The sequence below is a fragment of the Salvelinus alpinus genome, chromosome 31 (genome assembly GCF_045679555.1).
Source record: "Salvelinus alpinus chromosome 31, SLU_Salpinus.1, whole genome shotgun sequence".
Taxonomy (NCBI): Eukaryota; Metazoa; Chordata; class Actinopteri; order Salmoniformes; family Salmonidae; genus Salvelinus; species Salvelinus alpinus.
Window position 1 is genome coordinate 27,598,243 of NC_092116.1, and position 22,500 is coordinate 27,620,742.

Below are 22,500 nucleotides of genomic sequence, written 5' to 3' on the forward strand. Positions count from 1 at the left end.
TCAAACAGGGCAGAGACTCAGGGGGAATGCTAATATGGTATAAATCTGAACTAATTAATTCAATCGAATTGATCAAAACAGGAGAATTCTTTATCTGGTTAAAAATCAACAAGGAGGCTATCTTGACAGATAAAAACGTCTTCCTCTGTGCCACATACATTCCCCCCTCAGAGTCACCCTACTTCAACGAAGAGAGCTTCTCCATTCTAGAGGGAGAGATTAGTCACTTTCAGACCCAAGGCAACGTACTGGTCTGTGGAGACCTGAATGCTAGAATAGCAGAAGAACAAGACACTATTAACAGTCATGGGGATAAACACCTACCAGGAAGCAATAACCTTTCCCTCCCCACATACCCCCACAGAAACAACTATGACAAAGTGAAAAACAAAAATGGATTACAGCTCCTGAGGCTCTGTCGAACACTGGGTCTGTACATAGTCAATGGCAGGCTGAGAGGAGACTCTTTTGGTAGGTACACCTACAGCTCATCCCTTGGCAGCAGCACTGTAGACTACTTCCTCACCGACCTAAACCCAGAGTCTCTCAGAGCCTTCACAGTCAGCCCACTAACACCTCTCTCAGACCACAGTAAAATCACAGTGTATCTGAGAAGAGCAGAACCCAACCATGAAGCATCATGGCCCAATAAACTACATGGTACTAAACAAGCCTATAGATGGAGTGCAAACAGTACAGACATCTACCAAAAAGCAATTAGTAGCCAAAAAATACAATCTCTCCTGGACAACTTTTTAGCCTTAACATTCTCCTTCAGCAATGAAGGTGTAAATTTGGCCGTTAGGAACATAAACTTTATATTTGACAAATTAGCCTCCTTGGCTAATCTAAAGAAGCATAAGAGCAAACCAAAAATAACAGATAATGAAAAATGGTTTGATAATGATTGCAAAAATCTAAGAAAGTCATTGAGAAATATATCTAATCAAAAACACAGAGAACCAGACAACAAAAATATACGCCTTCAATATGGGGAAACACTGAAGCAATACAAACGCACCCTAAGAACAAAAAAGGAACAGCACATTAGAAATCAGCTGGATGGAATTGAGGAATCCATAGAATCAAACCACTTCTGGGAGAATTGGAATAAATTAAACAAACCTCATCATGAGGAGTTGGCTATCCAAAATGGGGATATGTGGAGAAATCACTTTGCAAACCTCTACAGCAATATAACAAAGAGCCCAGAACAAAAAGATATACAAGAAAAATTACAAATCCTTGAATTAGCAGTCAAAGGCTATCAGAATCCTGTGGATACCCCAATTACAGAAGAAGAATTATTGGAAAAAATATGCAATCTCCAACCCAAAAAGGCCTGTGGTGCTGATGGGATCTTAAATGAAATGATCAAATATACAGACCACAAATTCAAATTGGCTATACTCAAACTCTTCAACATTATCCTCACTGCAGGTATTTTCCCCGATATTTGGAACCAGGGACTGATCACACCAATCTATAAAAATGGAGACAAATTTGACCCAAATAATTACAGAGGAATATGCGTTAACAGCAACTTGGGGAAAATTCTCTGCAGTATTATAAATAGCAGACTACATCATTTCCTTGACGAACACAACGTCCTGAGCAGAAGCCAGATTGGATTTCTAAAAAATTATCGTACAACTGACCACATTTACACCCTCCACACTCTAATTGATAAACAAGTTAACCAAAACAAAGGCAAAATCTACTCGTGTTTTGTAGATTTCAAGAAAGCATTTGATTCAATTTGGCACGAAGGTCTTTTTTATAAACTAATAGAAAGTGGTATTGGAGGGAAAACATATGATTTTATTAAATCAATGTACACTAAAAACAAATGTGCGGTTAAAATTGGCAACAAGCAAACAGACTTCTTCTCTCAGGGGCGGGGAGTGAAACAGGGCTGCCCAATAAGTCCAACATTATTTAACATCTACATTAATGAATTGGCAAAAACATTAGAAGAATCGGCAGCACCTGGTATCACCCTACACAACACTGAAATCAAGTGTCTGCTGTACGCAGATGACCTGGTGCTGCTGTCTCCCACTAAAGAGGGGTTACAGCAACACCTAGATCATCTTCACAGGTTCTGTCAGACTTGGGCTCTGACCGTTAACCTAAAAAAAACAAATATAATGATATTCCAAAAAAGGTCCGGAAATAAGGATGACAAATATAAATTCTATTTGGACACAGTTCTATTAGAACACACCAAAAACTACACATATCTAGGACTAAATATCAGCAACACAGGTAGCTTTCACATGGCTGTGAATGAGCTGAGAGACAAAGCAAGAAGAGCATTCTATGCCATTAAAAGGAACATCAAAATTGAAATTCCAATTAGAATCTGGCTCAAAATTTTTCAATCAGTTATAGAACCAATTGCTCTATATGGCAGTGAGGTATGGGGTCCACTCTCTAATAATGAATTTACTAAATGGGACAAACATCCAATTGAAGTATTGCATGCAGAGTTTTGCAAGACTGTATTGCAAGTACAAAGAAAAACTCCAAATAACGCATGTAGGGCAGAATTGGGCCAATATCCCCTCCTCATTCGAATAGAAAAAAGAGCCATCAAATTTTACAACCATCTAAAAACAAGTGACCCAAAAACATTCCATCACACAGCTCTACAATGTCAAGAGATGAAACCAGAGAAGAGTCCCCTCAGCCAGCTGGTTCTGAGGCTCAGTTCACCAACCCAAACCAACCCCACAGAGCCTCAGGACAGCCCTCAGAAAATCTGGCCCAACCAAATCATCACAAAACAAAAAGAAAAATATATAACCTATTGGAAAGACACCACAAAAAATCAAAGTAAACTTCAATGCTATTTGGCTCTAAACAGACAGTACATGGTGGCAGACTATCTGACCACTGTGACTGATAGAAAACTGAGGAAAACATTGACTAGGTACAGACTCAGTGAGCACAGTCTGGCTATAGAGACCGGTCGTCACAGACAAACCTGGCTGCCCAGAGAGGACAGGCTGTGCTCACTCTGCTCCAGGGGAGAGGTAGAGACAGAAGTGCATTTCCTACTACACTGTGACAAATACTCAGACCTAAGAGCATATTTCTTTCCCAAAATTATAATTCAATACAAAGAATTTGAAACTATAAAAGATGAAGAAAAATTCAAATATTTATTGGGTGAAAAGCCAAAATGTGCAGTTTTGGCAGCCAAATATGTGTCCTCCTGCCACAGCCTGAGGGACAGCCAGTGAAAAATGCAAAGTAATGTTGATAATATTTCCCATTTAGCTTAGTTTTGTTTTGTCTTTCGTACCAGGTCATGTGTCTTCTCAGTCATGTTGACACTGGTCTACTACTGTTGCTTTAATGTATTGTTGTTCTGATTAATATTGTTGTTGTAGCTGTTATTAATGGTAATCCCATGTCCACTACTACTATTATTATTACTGTTAGTCCCACCATTTATTTATATATAAATATATATATATATTTTGTGTATATATATACATATATATTTTATTTAAATTTTTCGATATGTATACTTTGACAATGTAAGTAATAATAACTTGCCATGTCAATAAAGTCAATTGAATTGAATTGAGAGACAGAAATAGAGAGAGAGAGAGAGAGAGAGAGAGAGGGTAGGACAGAGAGAGAGAGAGAGACGACGAGAGGGACAGAGATAGAAAGAGAGAGAGAGAGAGAGAGAGAGAGAGAGAGAGAGAGAGAGAGAGAGAGAGAGAGAGAGAGAGAGAGAGAGAGAGAGAGAGAGAGAGAGAGAGAGAGAGAGAGAGAGACAGAGAGAGAGAGAGAGAGAGAGAGAATGTTCTGTGTCTAAATAAAGATGCCACTGCCCAGTGACATCACCACCACCACCACAAGCTATCGGTTCATTCTCTCTTCCAGAGAATCAACTGACTCGTATACACTAACCTTTATGTTAAGTGTAAATCAAATAGATCAGATGTTCCAGGATTGGTTCTAGTTGTTTTTGTTTAACATGCAGATAATTTAGAACAAAGAGGAGAGGTTTCCCAGTAACAGAGGTTTTTAATAAGACTCCAAAAAACTGCTTTAAGTGATTCTCTGGCTAACGAATGTCTGTTCATAATGAATACCCCTGACTCTCTCTCTCTCACACACACACACACACACACACACACACACACACACACACACACACACACACACACACACACACACACACACACACACACACACACACACACACACACACACACACACACACACACACACACACACACACACACACACACACACACACACACACAGAGTAAGAATGTAGAGTTTCGCGCGCACGCACGCACGTACACACACGCACACACTCACAGACACAGACACAGACACAGCCTTGGGAAGAGGGAGCGTTGTCCAGTCTGATACCGATGTGAGGATATTTACGGATATTTACGGTCGGGCAACAGAACGCTCATTAGGATGTGTCCACAGTGTGTGTACAGTCGTGGCCAAAAGTTTTGAGAATGACACAAATATACATTTTCACAAAGTCTGCTGCCTCAGTTTGTATGATGGCAATTTGCATATACTCCAGAATGTTATGAAGAGTGATCAGATGAATTGCAATTAATTGCAAAGTTCCTCTTTGCCAACGAAATGAACTGAATACCCCAAAAACATTTCCACTGCATTTCAGCCCTGCCACAAAAGGACCAGCTGTCAGTGATTCTCTCCTTAACACAGGTGTGAGTGTTGACGAGGACAAGGCTGGAGATCACTCTGTCATGCTGATTGAGTTTGAATAACAGACTGGAATTTCAAAAGGAGGGTGGTGCTTGGAATCATTGTTCTTCCTCTGTCAACCGACTTCTTCCGGCGCCGAAAAGAGATGGCTGCCTCGCTTCGTGTTCCTTGGAAAATATGCAGTATTTTGTTTTTTTACGTGTTATTTCTTACATCGGTACCCCGGGTAATCTTAGGTTTCATTACATACAGTCGGGAGGAACTACTGAATATACGATTAACGTCAACTCATCATCGTTCCTACCAGGAATATGACTTTCCCGAAACGGATCCAGTGTTTTGCCTTCCACACAATACAATGGATCTGATCCCAGCCGGCGACCCTGTGCGACGCCGAAAAAGGGGAAAACGTGGCGGTCTCGTGGTCAGGCTTCGGAGACGGGCACATCGCGCTCCACTCCCTAGCATACTACTCGCCAATGTCCAGTCTCTTGACAATAAGGTTGATGAAATCCGAGCACGGGTAGCATTCCAGAGAGACATCAGGGATTGCAACGTGCTCTGCTTCACGGAAACATGGCTAACTCAAGGGACGCTAACGGAGTCGGTGCAGCCAGCTGGTTTCTTCATGCATCGCGCCGACAGAAACAAACATCTTTCCGGTAAGAAGAGGGGCGGGGGGGTATGCCTTATGATTAACGAGAAGTGGTGTGATCATCATAACAACACACAAGAACTCAAGTCGTTCTGTTCACCTGATCTAGAACTCCTCACAATCAAATGTTGACCGCATTATCTATCAAGGGAATTCTCATCAATCATAATCACAGCCGTATACATTCCCCCCAAGCAGACACATTGATGGCCCTGAATGAACTTTATCTGACTCTTTGTAAACTGGAAACCACACACCCTGAGGCTGCATTCATCGTAGCTGGGGATTTTAACAAGGCTAATCTAAAAACAAAACTCCCTAAATTCTATCAGCATATTGATTGTGCTACCAGGGCTGGAAAAACACTAGACCATTGTTATACTAATTTCCGTGACGCTTATAAGGCCCTCCCTCGTCCTCCTTTCGGAAAAGCTGACCACGACTCCATTTTGTTGATTCCAGCCTACAAACAAAAACTCAAACAACAAGCTTCCGCGCTCAGGTCTGTTCAACGCTGGTCTGACCAATCTGAATCCACGCTTCAAGACTGCTTCGATCACGCGGATTGGAATATGTTCCGCATCGCGTCCAACAACAATATTGACGAATATGCTGATTCGGTGAGCGAGTTCATTAGGAAGTGCATTGACGATGTGCATTGACGATGTCGTACCCACAGCAACGATTAAAACATTCCCAAACCAGAAACCGTGGATTGACGGCAGCATTCGCGTGAAACTGAAAGCGTGAACCACTGCTTTTAACCAGGGCAAGGTGACCGGAAGCATGACCGAATACAAACAGTGTAGCTATTCTCTCCGCAAGGCAATCAAACAGGCTAAGTCTCAGTACAGAGACAAAATCGAGTCGAAATTCAACAGCTCAGACACAAGAGGTATGTGGCAGGGTCTACAGTCAATCACGGATTACAAAAAGAAAACCAGCCCCGTCGAGGACCAGGATGTCTTGCTCCCAGACAGGCTAAACAACTTTTTTGCCCGCTTTGAGGACAATACAGTGCCACTGACACGGCCCCCTACCAAAACCTGCGGGCTCTCCTTCACTGCAGCCGAGGTAAGTAAAACATTTAAACGTGTTAACCCTCGCACGGCTGCAGGCCCAGACGGCATTCCCAGCCGCGTCCTCAGAGCATGCGCAGACCAGCTGGCTGGTGTGTTTACGGACATATTCAATCAATCCTTATCCCAGTCTGCTGTTCCCACATGCTTCAAGAGGGCCACCATTGTTCCTGTTCCCAAGAAAGCTAAGGTAACTGAGCTAAACGACTACCGCCCCGTAGCACTCACTTCCGTCATCATGAAGTGCTTTGAGAGACTAGTCAAGGACCATATCACCTCCACCCTACCGGACACCCTAGACCCACTCCAATTTGCTTACCGACCCAATAGGTCCACAGACGACGCAATCGCAACCACACTGCACACTGCCCTAACCCATCTGGACAAGAGGAATACCCATGTGAGAATGCTGTTCATCGATTACAGCTCAGCATTTAACACCATAGTACCCTCCAAACTCGTCATCAAGCTCGAGACCCTGGGTCTCGACCCCGCCCTGTGCAACTGGGTCCTGGACTTCCTGACGGGCCGCCCCCAGGTGGTGAGGGTAGGTAACAACATCTCCACCCCGCTGATCCTCAACACTGGGGCCCCACAAGGGTGCGTTCTGAGCCCTCTCCTGTACTCCCTGTTCACCCACGACTGCGTGGCCATGCACGCCTCCAACTCAATCATCAAGTTTGCGGATGACACTACAGTGGTAGGCTTGATCACCAACAACGACGAGACGGCCTACAGGGAGGAGGTGAGGGCCCTCGGAGTGTGGTGTCAGGAAAATAACCTCATACTCAACGTCAACAAAACAAAGGAGATGATTGTGGACTTCAGGAAACAGCAGAGGGAGCACCCCCCTATCCACATCGACGGGTCAGTAGTGGAGAAGGTGGAAAGTTTTAAGTTCCTCGGTGTACACATCACGGACAAACTGAATTGGTCCACCCACACAGACAGCGTTGTGAAGAAGGCGCAGCAGCGCCTCTTCAACCTCAGGAGGCTGAAGAAATTCGGCTTGTCACCAAAAGCACTCACAAACTTCTACAGATGCACAATCGAGAGCATCCTGTCGGGCTGTATCACCGCCTGGTACGGCAACTGCTCCGCCCACAACCGTAAGGCTCTCCAGAGGGTAGTGAGGTCTGCAGAACGCATCACCAGGGGCAAACTACCTGCCCTCCAGGACACCTACACCACCCGATGTCACAGGAAGGCCATAAAGATCATCAAGGACAACAACCACCCAAGCCACTGCCTGTTCACCCCGCTATCATCCAGAAGGCGAGGTCAGTACAGGTGCATCAAAGCAGGGACCGAGAGACTGAAAAACAGCTTCTATCTCAAGGCCATCAGACTGTTAAACAGCCACCACTAACATTTAGCGGCCGCTGCCAACATACTGACTCAACTCCAGCCACTTTAAAAATGGGAATTGATGGAAATTATGTAAAAATGTACCACTAGCCACTTTAAGCAATGCCACTTAATACAATGTTTACATACCCTACATTACCCATCTCTTATGTATATATACTGTACTCTATATCATCTACTGCATCTTGCCATCTTTATGCAATACATGTACCACTAGCCACTTTAAACTATGCCACTTTATGTTTACATATCCTACAGTACTCATCTCATACGTATATACCGTACTCTATACCATCTACTGCATCTGCCATGCCGTTCTGTACCACCACTCATTCATATATCTTTATGTACATATTCTTTATCCCTTTACACTTGTGTGTGTGTGTAAGGTAGTAGTGTGGAATTGTTAGGTTAGATTACTGTTGGTTATTACTGCATTGTCGGAACTAGAAGCACAAGCATTTCGCTACACTCGCATTAACATCTGCTAACCATGTGTATGTGACTAATAAAATTTGATTTGATTTGAGCTGCAAGGAAACACGTGCCGTCATCATTGCTTTGCACAAAAAGGGCTTCACGTGCAAGGATATTGCTGCCAGTAAGATTGCACCTAAATCAACCATTTTTTCGGATCATCAAAAACTTCAAGGAGAGCGGTTCAATTGTTGTGAAGAAAGATTCAGCAAGCGCCAGGACCGTCTCCTAAAGTTGATTCAGCTGCGGGATCGGTGCACCACCAGTACAGAGCTTGCTCAGGAATTGCAGCAGGCCGGTGTGAGTTCATCTGCACGCACAGTGAGGCGAAGACCTTTGGAGGATGGCCTGGTGTCAAGAAGAGCAGCAAAGAAGCCACTTCTCTCCAAGAAAAACATCAGGGACAGACTGATATTCTGCAAAAGGTGCAGGGATTGGACTGCTGAGGACTGGGGTAAAGTCATTTTCTCTGATGAATCCCCTTTCCGATTGTTTGGGGCATCTGGAAAAAAAATTGTCTGGAGAAGACAAGGTGAGCGCTACCATCAGTCACGTGTCATGCCAACAGTAAAGCATCCTGAGACCATTCATGTGTGGGGTTGCTTCTCATCCAAGGGAGTGGGCTCACTCACAATGTTTCCTAAGAACACAGCCATGAATAAAGAATGGTACCAACACATCCTCCGAGAGCAACTTCTCCCAACCATCCAGGAACAGTTTGGTGATGAACAATGCCTTTTCCAGCATGATGGAGCACCTTGCCATAAGGCAAAAGTGATAACTAAGTGGCTCGGGGAACAAAACATCGATATTTTGGGTCCATGGCCAGGAAACTCCCCAAATCTTAATCCCATTGTAACGGGTGTCGCTTTCCTCATCCTCAGATGAGGTGAGGAGAGAAGGATCTTCGGACCAAAATGCGGAGTCAGGGAAATATGCCATCTTTATTTTTAATACGAAAACTGATGACACGAAAACAAACACTTTACAAAACTTACAAAATAACAAAACGACGTAGAACGAAACCTGAACATAAACTCACATCACTAAACGTAAACTTACGGACAGGAACGTTACATCAAAATGAAACAAACCGAAACCAGTCCCGTGTGGCGCAACGACATACACAAACACAGGAGACAATCACCCACAACGAACACTGTGACAACGCCTACCTAAATATGACTCTTAATTAGAGGAACGCCAAACACCTGCCTCTAATTAAGAGCCATACCAGGTAACCCAAAACCAACACAGAAACAGAAAACATAGAATGCCCACCCAACCTCACGTCCTGACCAACTAACACACAAAAACTAACAGAAATAGGTCAGGAACGTGACAGTACCCCCCCCACAAGGTGCGAACTCCGGACGCACCAGCACAAAGTCTAGGGGAGGGTCTGGGTGGGCATCTAACCACGGTGGTGGCTCAGGCTCCGGGCGCGGTTCCCACCCCACCATAATCCATCCTAGCCCCCTCCCTTCAAGAATGTCCACCCTCTTACTTCCCCCACAAAATCCTCCTAATAACAAATCTAATAATGACAATACCGGGACAGAGAGATAAACCAAGACAGAGGGATAGATAAGACTATAGAGGTAGATAAAGATAGAGAGGGAGATCAGGATAGAGGGGCAACTCCGGACTGAAAGGCAGCTCCGGACAGAGAGACAGCTCTGGACTGATGGGCAGTTCTGGGTATCTAGCCTTTTCAGGCTGAAGGGCAGCTCATGGCTGACTGACGACTCTCGATGCTCATGGCTGGCTGACGGCTCTCGACGCTCATGGCAGGCTGACGGCTCTCGACGCTCATGGCAGGCTGACGGCTCTCGACGCTCATGGCAGGCTGACGGCTCTCGACGCTCATGGCAGGCTGACGGCTCACGACGCTCATGGCTCTCTGACGGCTCTGGCTGCTCATGGCTCTCTAACGGCTCTAGCTGCTCATGGCTCTCTGACGGCTCTGGCTGCTCATGGCTCTCTGACGGCTCTGGCTGCTCATGGCTCTCTGACGGCTCTGGCTGCTCATGGCTCTCTGACGGCTCTGGCAGATCCTGTCTGATTGGCGGCTCTGGCAGATCCTGTCTGGTTGGCGGCTCTGGCAGATCCTGTCTGGTTGGCGGCTCTGGCAGATCCTGTCTGGTTGGCGGCTCTGGCAGATCCTGTCTGGTTGGCGGCTCTGGCAGATCCTGTCTGGTTGGCGGCTCTGGCAGATCCTGTCTGGTTGGCGGCTCTGGCAGATCCTGTCTGGTTGGCGGCTCTGGCAGATCCTGTCTGGCTGGCGGCTCTAGCGGCTCCTGTCTGGCTGACGGCTCTAGCGGCTCCTGTCTGGCGGATGGCTCTGTAGGCTCATGGCAGACGGGCGGCTTTGCAGGCTCATGGCAGACGGGCGGCTTTGCAGGCTCCTGGCAGACGGATGGCTCAGATGGCGCTGGGGAGACGGATGGCTCAGATGGCGCTGGGGAGACGGATGGCTCAGATGGCGCTGGGGAGACGGATGGCTCAGATGGCGCTGGGGAGACGGATGGCTCAGATGGCGCTGGGGAGACGGATGGCTCAGATGGCGCTGGTGAGACGGATGGCTCTGGCCGGATACGGCGCACTGTAGACCTGGTGCGTGGTGCCGGAACTGGAGGCACCGTGCTAATGATAAGCACCTTCCTACTAGTGCGGGGAGCAGGGACAGGGCACACTGTATTCTCAAAGCCTACTCTATCCCTGATGCGTGGTACCGGCACTGGTGACACCGGGCTGAGGACAAGCACATCAGGATTAGTAGGGGGAGAAGATACAGTGGGTTCAGGGCTCTGGAGACGCACTGGTAGCTTAGTGCGTGGGGCCGGAACTGGAGGCACCGGGCTAGATACACGCACTACAGGGAGAGTGCGTGGAGGAGGAACAGGGCTCAGGATACGCACTGGTAGCCTAGTGCGTAGTGTAGACACTGTAGGTACTAGGCTGGGGCGGGGAGGTGGTGCCGGAAATACCGGACCGTGGAGGCGTACTGGCACTCTTGAGCATTGAGCTTGCCCAACCTTACCTGGTTGAATACTCCCGGTTGCCCGACCAGTGCGGGGAGGTGGAATAACCCGCACCGGGCTATGTAGGCGAACCGGGGAAACCATGCGTAAGGCAGGTGCCATGTATGCCGGCCCGAGGAGACGCACTGGAGACCAGACGCGTTGAGCCGGCCTCATGACACCTGGCTCAATACTCAATCTAGCCCTACCAGTGCGGGGAGGTGGAATAACCCGCACTGGGCTATGCACTCGTACAGGAGACACCGTGCGCTCTACTGCGTAACACGGCGCCTGCCCGTACTCCCGCTCTCCACGGTAAGCCTGGGAAGTGGGCGCAGGTCTCCTACCTGCCCTTGGCCCACTATCTCCTAGCCCCCCCCCAAGAAATTTTTGGGAATTACTCACGGGCTTTTTTGGCTTCCGTGCCAGACGCGTTCCCTCATAGCTCCGGTTCCTCTCCCAGGTAGCCTCTGCTCTCCTCAATGCCTCCACCTGTTCCCATGGGAGGCGATCCCTCCCAGCCAGGATCTCCTCCCAAGTGTAGCAACCCTTTCCATCCAAAACATCGTCCCATGTCCATTGCTCCTTTCTCTCCTGTCCCTTACTCCGTTTCGTTTTCCCTTGCCGCTTGGTCTTAGCGTGTGGGTGGGTGATTCTGTAAAGGGTGTCGCTTTCCTCATCCTCAGATGAGGTGAGGAGAGAAGGATCTTCGGACCAAAATGCGGAGTCAGGGAAATATGCCATCTTTATTTTTAATACGAAAACTGATGACACGAAAACAAACACTTTACAAAACTTACAAAATAACAAAACGACGTAGAACGAAACCTGAACATAAACTCACATCACTAAACGTAAACTTACGGACAGGAACGTTACATCAAAATGAAACAAACCGAAACCAGTCCCGTGTGGCGCAACGACATACACAAACACAGGAGACAATCACCCACAACGAACACTGTGACAACGCCTACCTAAATATGACTCTTAATTAGAGGAACGCCAAACACCTGCCTCTAATTAAGAGCCATACCAGGTAACCCAAAACCAACACAGAAACAGAAAACATAGAATGCCCACCCAACCTCACGTCCTGACCAACTAACACACAAAAACTAACAGAAATAGGTCAGGAACGTGACACCCATTGAGAACTTGTGGTCAATCCTCAAGAGGTGGGTGAACAAACAAAAACCCACAAATTCTGACCAACTCCAAGCATTGATTATGCAAGAATGGGCTGCTATCAAAAAGAAGGGTCAACACTGCAAATATTGACTCTTTGCATCAACTTCATGTAATTGTAATTAAAAGCCTTTGACACTTACAGTATGTAATTATTCTTCAGTATTCCATAGTAACATCTGACAAAAATATCTAAAGACACTGAAGCAGCAAACTTTGTGGAAATTAATATTTGTGTCATTCTCAAAATGTGTGTGTGTGTGTGTGTGTGTGTGTGTGTGTGTGTGTGTGTGTGTGTGTGTGTGTGTGTGTGTGTGTGTGTGTGTGTGTGTGTGTGTGTGTGTGTGCGTAAGGTGGGGGGTCAAGATGTATCCCCTCTATTCCCTCTCCTCTCCCCTCCTCTCTCCTCTCCTCTTCTCTCTCCTCTCCTCTTTCCTCTTTCCTCTCTTCTCTTCTCTTCTTCTCTTCTTCCCTCTCCTCTCCTCTCCTCTCCTCTCCTCTCCTCTCTTCAGTTGTCTCTTCCCATCCTCTTTTTTTCTCTCGTACTCTCTCCCCCTCTCTCTTCTCTGATGCTAAAGATTTGTTTAATCTTCGGCCAAATAACCTGGCCTTGTTGGAGCTGTGTGTGTGTGTGAGTGTGAGTGTGAGTGTGAGTGTGAGTGTGTGTGTGTGTGTGTGTGTGTGTGTGTGTGTGTGTGTGTGTGTGTGTGTGTGTGTGTGTGTGTGTGTGTGTGTGTGTGTGCCATGCACCCATTATTTTAGAGGGGGCATGAAGTACGTGAGAATGGAGGGGAAGTGGTTAGAATATTTGGTATTTTTCAAACACCTGTAACAGCTTCGTTCCTGCAGTCTAGAGCCATCATCATTATTCCTAGTTCTAGATCAAACATATGTAAATCTTTCTGTATAGGTTATCTAACCTTTTCAATTGTCATTTTAATGAATGATGCACATTGATTCTTTCAGAACTTTTATTCCTTATGTAGATCAGTACAACTGGCACACTGTACAGTATAACAATACACATTCATTGTGCATCTATGTGTTGTAACTTCAGTGTTCAGTCTTAAAGTCCAACTTGATAGCAGTCATGCCAGCTAATATGTTTAGACAAGCTACTCTAACTTGATCGATAGCCTGAAATGGCTTGGTGGCTAGTCATGAGGTCAGGACATTGGGGAACCTATCCAGATGGCTAGCTAAAGCCAACTTCATCAAATTGCTAGCTGGCTAGTGTTCCAGACGAACCACATTGTTTTTATTCATCAAGAAAGCATCAATAGGTTACATATCTGGATCACAATCATTTACAGAGATGCATATCGCCCTTCACCGGCAGCTGAACTCGAATCAAACGCCGCGTGTGTCGCTCTACACTCTCCTCCGCTGACGATACTGACGATACCGCACACACTAGAGTATCTAGCATCCTGCCCAGGCATCTCTGTGCACCTTGGAAGGAACCACTGACTAGGGAGAATAGGGGAGGTATTCTTCGCCTGCTCCAGTCAAAAATAATGCTGACAATAATACTTTCCCTTCTCAACCCAGTGGCTCCGGGATGTTTTATTAAAACCCATCCAACATGAAATCCATCCTACCTCTTGTGTTCTCCACCTGTAGGTCAGAGGTTAGAGGTTTGGGATGTGATAGAATGCAATGAGTCATAAATGGAGCTCCTGGAACCCTGGGATGGAACCCAGCGGGTTCTATCTGTTAGCTGGTTGCACTGAATCCTCGTGTTGTTGTGATCTAGGATCAGATTACCCTAACCACTAACTTCTGACCTTAACTATTGTGGCAACGCCAAACTGACCTGAGATTAATGCCATACTACTCCCTGGCGGCATGACTAGTGCACCATGTTGTTCTGTCTAACCCTAACCAATATGGGGGAAATGTTAAAACCTGACCCCAAATCAGTCTTGGGGAAACAGGATCATACTCCCCTGTGGAATGACTATGGGGTCAGAAGTTTATGGACCATGGATACATTGGTTTGCTGTAGTTGTTATAGATTATAACTAGAGTTTTACCAGGTCAGATCGCCACGTGGGCAGGAAAAAGCCTTCTCTGAGATTGTCGCCAGTTGCTTTTTGAAAACCAATCGCACTCCAATCCTCCCGATTGCTGGCGGAATGTTCCGTAGCCTGGGTGGCGCTTTGAAATGACATCACAATGCCTCAGAACAGGGCTTGTCTTCCAAGAGTTCCACAGTTGGTTTACAGAGCAACCACTGGCAACCACTGGAGAACAGACAAAGACATTTGTGTGTGAATGTCTGGGCTCTAAAAACCTCTCGGTTGTTTAAGTGTTTGGTTGACCCCCGCTTAACAATCTATCGGCTCACTAGACCACCCACTTGGCCACACAAACACACAACAAACGCACATAGACACACACACACACACAAACACACACAATCAACCCCTCCATCGCTTACTTTATCTTGTGTGTGTGCACAGGTGTGAAAAACAAACGGATGACATAACTGGTGACCTCGCCTAGTTCTCTTTCTTCCTTTCCTCCTTCTGTGTGACGGGAATCAGAAACTAAACCCTTCGAACGAGATCGAAACTCTACATTCTTACTCTGTGTGTGTGTGTGTGTGTGTGTGTGTGTGTGTGTGTGTGTGTGTGTGTGTGTGTGTGTGTGTGTGTGTGTGTGTGTGTGTGTGTGTGTGTGTGTGTGTGTGCATGTCTTATCATGTTATCGTAGCTTGTCGTTACTGCATGTGTTTAATAGAACATGAACACAATACTTTCAAGGACAGGGAGGGAGGGAGGGAGGGAGGGAGGGAGGGAGGGAGGGAGGGAGGGAGGGAGGGAGGGAGGGAGGGAGACTATTTGTACATAATATGACATTTGAAATGTCTTTATTTCTCTGAAACCTTTGTGAGTGTAATGTTTACTGTACATTTTTTTATTGTTCATTATACCTTAGTTTATTATCCATTTCACTTGTTGACAAACGTTTCCCATGCCAATAAAGCCCTTAAATTGAAATTGAGAGAGAGAGAGAGATTAAAAGGTCAAAGGTTATAGAGAGACTTAAGGCAGGTTGGTTACTATTACCATTCTGGTTCTAATTTCTGGTTGTAATTTAGACATATTTATTTTACAGCCAATGACAAGGGTTGGAACTAAAGTTGAAACAGACCTTCTAACTGGACTGAAATGACCTCATCAACTCCTTGTTAGTTTTTAAGTTGTACCAGTTGTATTAGTTGTACCAATTGTACCAGTTGTACCAGTTGTATTAGTTGTACCAGTTGTATTAGTTGTACCAGTTGTACCAGTTGTATTAGTTGTATTAGTTGTACCAGTTGTATTAGTTGTACCAATTGTACCAGTTGTACCAGTTGTATTAGTTGTACCAGTTGTATTAGTTGTACCAGTTGTACCAGTTGTATTAGTTGTACCAGTTGTATTAGTTGTACCAGTTGTATTAGTTGTATTAGTTGTATTAGTTGTACCAGTTGTATTAGTTGTATTAGTTGTACCAGTTGTATTAGTTGTATTAGTTGTACCAGTTGTATTAGTTGTACCAGTTGTATTAGTTGTATTAGTTGTATTAGTTGTACCAGTTGTATTAGTTGTATTAGTTGTACCAGTTGTATTAGTTGTATTAGTTGTACCAGTTGTATTAGTTGTACCAGTTGTATTAGTTGTACCAGTTGTATTAGTTGTATTAGTTGTATTAGTTGTACCAGTTGTATTAGTTGTATTAGTTGTATTAGTTGTACCAGTTGTATTAGTTGTACCAGTTGTACCAGTTGTATTAGTTGTACCAGTTGTACCAGTTGTACCAGTTGTATTAGTTGTATTAGTTGTATTAGTTGTATTAGTTGTACCAGTTGTATTAGTTGTATTAGTTGTACCAGTTGTATTAGTTGTATTAGTTGTACCAGTTGTACCAGTTGTATTAGTTGTATTAGTTGTACCAGTTGTATTAGTTGTACCAGTTGTATTAGTTGTATTAGTTGTATTAGTTGTATTAGTTGTACCAGTTGTACCAGTTGTATTAGTTGTACCAGTTGTATTAGTTGTATTAGTTGTATTAGTTGTACCAGTTGTATTAGTTGTATTAGTTGTACCAGTTGTATTAGTTGTATTAGTTGTATTAGTTGTACCAGTTGTACCAGTTGTATTAGTTGTATTAGTTGTATTAGTTGTATTAGTTGTATTAGTTGTATTAGTTGTACCAGTTGTATTAGTTGTACCAGTTGTACCAGTTGTATTAGTTGTATTAGTTGTATTAGTTGTATTAGTTGTATTAGTTGTATTAGTTGTGTTAGTTGTATTAGTTGTATTAGTTGTATTAGTTGTACCAGTTGTATTAGTTGTACCAGTTGTATTAGTTGTATTAGTTGTATTAGTTGTACCAGTTGTATTAGTTGTACCAGTTGTACCAGTTGTACCAGTTGTACCAGTTGTATTAGTTGTATTTGTTGTACCAGTTGTATTAGTTGTACCAGTTGTACCAGTTGTATTAGTTGTATTAGTTGTATTAGTTGTACCAGTTGTATTAGTTGTATTAGTTGTACCAGTTGTATTAGTTGTATTAGTTGTACCAGTTGTATTAGTTGTATTAGTTGTATTAGTTGTACCAGTTGTATTAGTTGTATTAGTTGTATTAGTTGTATTAGTTGTACCAGTTGTACCAGTTGTATTAGTTGTATTAGTTGTATTAGTTGTACCAGTTGTACCAGTTGTACTAGTTGTATTAGTTGTATTAGTTGTATTAGTTGTACCAGTTGTATTAGTTGTATTAGTTGTATTAGTTGTACCAGTTGTATTAGTTGTATTAGTTGTATTAGTTGTATTAGTTGTACCAGTTGTATTAGTTGTATTAGTTGTATTAGTTGTACCAGTTGTATTAGTTGTATTAGTTGTATTAGTTGTACCAGTTGTATTAGTTGTATTAGTTGTACCAGTTGTACTAGTTGTATTAGTTGTATTAGTTGTATTAGTTGTACCAGTTGTATTAGTTGTATTAGTTGTATTAGTTGTATTAGTTGTATTAGTTGTACCAGTTGTATTAGTTGTATTAGTTGTATTAGTTGTACCAGTTGTATTAGTTGTATTAGTTGTATTAGTTGTACCAGTTGTACCAGTTGTATTAGTTGTATTAGTTGTACCAGTTGTATTAGTTGTATTAGTTGTATTAGTTGTACCAGTTGTATTAGTTGTACCAGTTGTATTAGTTGTATTAGTTGTACCAGTTGTATTAGTTGTATTAGTTGTACCAGTTGTATTAGTTGTACCAGTTGTATTAGTTGTATTAGTTGTATTAGTTGTATTAGTTGTACCAGTTGTATTAGTTGTATTAGTTGTACCAGTTGTACCAGTTGTATTAGTTGTATTAGTTGTACCAGTTGTATTAGTTGTATTAGTTGCACCAGTTGTATTAGTTGTATTAGTTGTATTAGTTGTACCAGTTGTATTAGTTGTATTAGTTGTACCAGTTGTATTAGTTGTACCAGTTGTACCAGTTGTACCAGTTGTATTAGTTGTATTAGTTGTATTAGTTGTATTAGTTGTATTAGTTGTACCAGTTGTATTAGTTGTATTAGTTGTATTAGTTGTACCAGTTGTATTAGTTGTATTAGTTGTACCAGTTGTATTAGTTGTATTAGTTGTATTAGTTGTATTAGTTGTACCAGTTGTATTAGTTGTATTAGTTGTATTAGTTGTACCAGTTGTATTAGTTGTATTAGTTGTATTAGTTGTGTTAGTTGTATTAGTTGTATTAGTTGTATTAGTTGTACCAGTTGTATTAGTTGTACCAGTTGTATTAGTTGTATTAGTTGTACCAGTTGTATTAGTTGTACCAGTTGTACCAGTTGTACCAGTTGTACCAGTTGTATTAGTTGTATTTGTTGTACCAGTTGTATTAGTTGTACCAGTTGTATTAGTTGTACCAGTTGTATTAGTTGTATTAGTTGTATTAGTTGTACCAGTTGTATTAGTTGTATTAGTTGTACCAGTTGTATTAGTTGTATTAGTTGTACCAGTTGTATTAGTTGTATTAGTTGTATTAGTTGTACCAGTTGTATTAGTTGTATTAGTTGTATTAGTTGTACCAGTTGTACCAGTTGTATTAGTTGTATTAGTTGTATTAGTTGTACCAGTTGTACCAGTTGTACTAGTTGTATTAGTTGTATTAGTTGTATTAGTTGTACCAGTTGTATTAGTTGTATTAGTTGTATTAGTTGTACCAGTTGTATTAGTTGTATTAGTTGTATTAGTTGTACCAGTTGTATTAGTTGTATTAGTTGTATTAGTTGTATTAGTTGTACCAGTTGTATTAGTTGTATTAGTTGTATTAGTTGTACCAGTTGTATTAGTTGTATTAGTTGTACCAGTTGTACTAGTTGTATTAGTTGTATTAGTTGTATTAGTTGTACCAGTTGTATTAGTTGTATTAGTTGTATTAGTTGTATTAGTTGTACCAGTTGTATTAGTTGTATTAGTTGTATTAGTTGTACCAGTTGTATTAGTTGTATTAGTTGTATTAGTTGTACCAGTTGTACCAGTTGTATTAGTTGTACCAGTTGTATTAGTTGTATTAGTTGTATTAGTTGTACCAGTTGTATTAGTTGTACCAGTTGTATTAGTTGTATTAGTTGTATTAGTTGTACCAGTTGTATTAGTTGTATTAGTTGTACCAGTTGTATTAGTTGTACCAGTTGTATTAGTTGTATTAGTTGTATTAGTTGTATTAGTTGTACCAGTTGTATTAGTTGTATTAGTTGTACCAGTTGTACCAGTTGTATTAGGTGTATTAGTTGTACCAGTTGTATTAGTTGTATTAGTTGCACCAGTTGTATTAGTTGTATTAGTTGTATTAGTTGTACCAGTTGTATTAGTTGTATTAGTTGTACCAGTTGTATTAGTTGTACCAGTTGTACCAGTTGTACCAGTTGTATTAGTTGTATCAGTTGTACCAGTTGTACCAGTTGTATTAGTTGTATTAGTTGTATTAGTTGTATTAGTTGTACCAGTTGTACCAGTTGTATTAGTTGTACCAGTTGTATTAGTTGTATTAGTTGTATTAGTTGTACCAGTTGTATTAGTTGTATTAGTTGTACCAGTTGTACCAGTTGTATTAGTTGTACCAGTTGTATTAGTTGTACCAGTTGTATTAGTTGTATTAGTTGTACCAGTTGTATTAGTTGTATTAGTTGTATTAGTTGTATTAGTTGTATTAGTTGTACCAGTTGTACCAGTTGTATTAGTTGTACCAGTTGTATTAGTTGTATTAGTTGTATTAGTTGTATTAGTTGTATTAGTTGTATTAGTTGTACCAGTTGTACCAGTTGTATTAGTTGTACCAGTTGTACCAGTTGTATTAGTTGTACCAGTCTATCAGTTGTACCAGTCTACCAGTTGTACAGTAGAGTGAAGTGCCCTACTTCCTTATACAGTAGAGTGAAGTGCCCTACTTCCTTAGACAGTAGAGTGAAGTGCCCTACTTCCCTATTAGAGGTCGACCGATTCTGATTTTTCAACTCCGATACCGATACCGATTATTGGAGGACCCAAAAAACCCGATACCGATTAATCGGACGATTTTTATAAATATATTTGTAATAATGACAAGTTTAACAATACTGAATGAACAATGAACACTTTTATTTTAGCTTATTATAATACATAAATATAATCCATTTAGTCTCAAATAAATAATGAAACATGTTCAGTTTGGTTTAAATAATGCAAAAACAAAGTGTTGGAGAAGAAAGTAAAAGTGCAGTATGTGCCATGTAAAAAAGCTAACGTTTAAGTTCCTTGCTCAGAACATGAGAACATATGAAAGCTGGTGGTTCAATATTCCCAGTTCTTCAATATTCCCAGTTAGGAGGTTTTAGGTTGTAGTTATTATAGGAATTATGACACGTCGACTATTTATCTCTATACCATTTGTATTTCATAAACCTTTGACTACTGGATGTTCTTATAGGCACTTTAGTATTGCCAGCCTGATCTCGGGAGTTGACAGGCTTGAAGTCATAATCAGCGCTGTGCCTCAAGCATTGCTAAGAGCTGCTGGCAAACGTAGTAAAGTGCTGTTTGAATGAATGTTTACGAGCCTGCTGCTGCCTACCACCGCTCAGTCAGACTGCTCTATCAAATATCAAATCATAGACTTCATTATAATATAATAAACACACAGAAATACGAGCCTTACGTCATTAATATGGTCAAATCCGGAAACTATAATTTCGAAAACAAAACGTTTATTCTTTCTGTGAAATACGGAACCGTTCTGTATTTTATAGAACGGGTGGCAGCCCTAAGTCTAAATATTGCTGTTACATTGCACAACCTTCAATGTTATGTCATAATTATGTAAAATTTTGGCAAATTAGTTCACAACGAGCCAGGCAGCCCAAACTTGCATATACCCTGACTCTGCTTGCACTGAACGCAAGAGAAGTGACCCAATTTCCTGTCACGATCGTCGTAATGAGCGGACCAAGGTGCAGCGTGATTGAAGTTCCACATCTTTATTACGGTGAAACTTTTAACAAAAACAATAAACCAATAACGAAACGTGAAAGTAGTGGTGCACAAACACAAACACAAAACAAGATCCCACAAAACACAGGTGGGAAAAAGGCTACCTAAATATGATCCCCAATTAGAGGCAACGATTACCAGCTGCCTCTAATTGGGAACCATACAAAACACCAACATAGAAATATAGAACTAGAACAGCCCGTAGTCACGCCCTGACCTACTACACCATAGAGAACCAAGGGCTCTCTATGGTCAGGGCGTGACACTTCCCTCGTTAATATTGCCTGCTAATATGAATTTATTTTAACTAAATATGCAAGTTTAAGAAAATATACTTCTGTGTATTGATTTTAAGAAAGGCATTGATGTTTATGGTTAGGTACATTTGTGCAAAGATTGTGCTTTTTTCGGCAATGCGCTTTTGTTAAATCATCCCCCGTTTGGCGAGGTAGGCTGTGATTCGATGATAAATTAACAGGCACCGCATTGATTATATGCAACGCAGGACAAGCTAGTTAACCTAGTAATATCATCAACCATGTGTAGTTAACTAGTGATTATGTGAAGATTGATTGTTTTTATAAGATAAGTTTAATGCTAGCTGGCTACTTACCTTGGCTTCTTGCTGCCACAGGTCCTTTTGATGCTGCACTCGCGTAACAGGTGGTCAGCCTGCCACGCAGTTTCCTCGTGGATTGCAATGTAATCGGCCATAATCGTCATCCAAAAAGGCCGATAACCGATTATTATGAAAACTTGAGATCGGCCCTAATTAATCATGCCGATTAATCGGTCGACCTCTATTCCTTATTCAGTAGATTGAAGTGCACTACTTTTGACCAGCCCTATGAGCTATTGAAATCAAATCATCAAATCAAATCAAATGTTATTTGTCACATGTACAGAATACAGTGTAGACCTTACAGTGGAATGCTTACTGGCAAGCCCTTAACCTACAATGCAGTTGAAAGAGAATAGAGTTCGATTTGTTAGGCAGACAAGTGTTCTATGATGTAATCTACAGTAAATAAACCAGGCCTGACAGTTAGTCCCTCTGTCTCCCAACCCTGTGTGTGTGTGTGTGTGTGTGTGTGTGTGTGTGTGTGTGTGTGTGTGTGTGTGTGTGTGTGTGTGTGTGTGTGTGTGTGTGTGTGTGTGTGTGTGTGTGTGTGTGTGTGTGTGTGTGTGTGTGTGTGTGTGTGTGTGTCCGGGGACACTGACCAGACCCCCTACAGCATGCCTGAACTCCTACACTCCTCCTTATCCTCCCTCGCTCTCTTCTCTCGCTCTCTTCCTTCGCTCTCCTCTCTCGCTCTCCTCTCTCGTTCAATTCCCTTGCTCGCTTCTCTCGCTCTCTTCTCTCGCTCTCTTCCTTCGCTCTCCTCTCTCGCTCTCCTCTCTCGCTCAATTCCCTTGCTCTCTTCCCTCGGTCTCTTCTCTTGCTCTCTTCCTTCGCTCTCCTCTCT

General features: G+C 42.5%; 1 protein-coding gene across 2 annotated transcripts in view; it reads left to right on the forward strand.

Annotated features, from left to right (window-relative positions):
* LOC139561161 (tumor necrosis factor ligand superfamily member 10-like) overlaps positions 1-22,500 on the forward strand; it is an 85,019-nt gene that overhangs the window by 11,802 nt on the left and 50,717 nt on the right. The gene's annotated exons all lie outside the window — the stretch shown is intronic.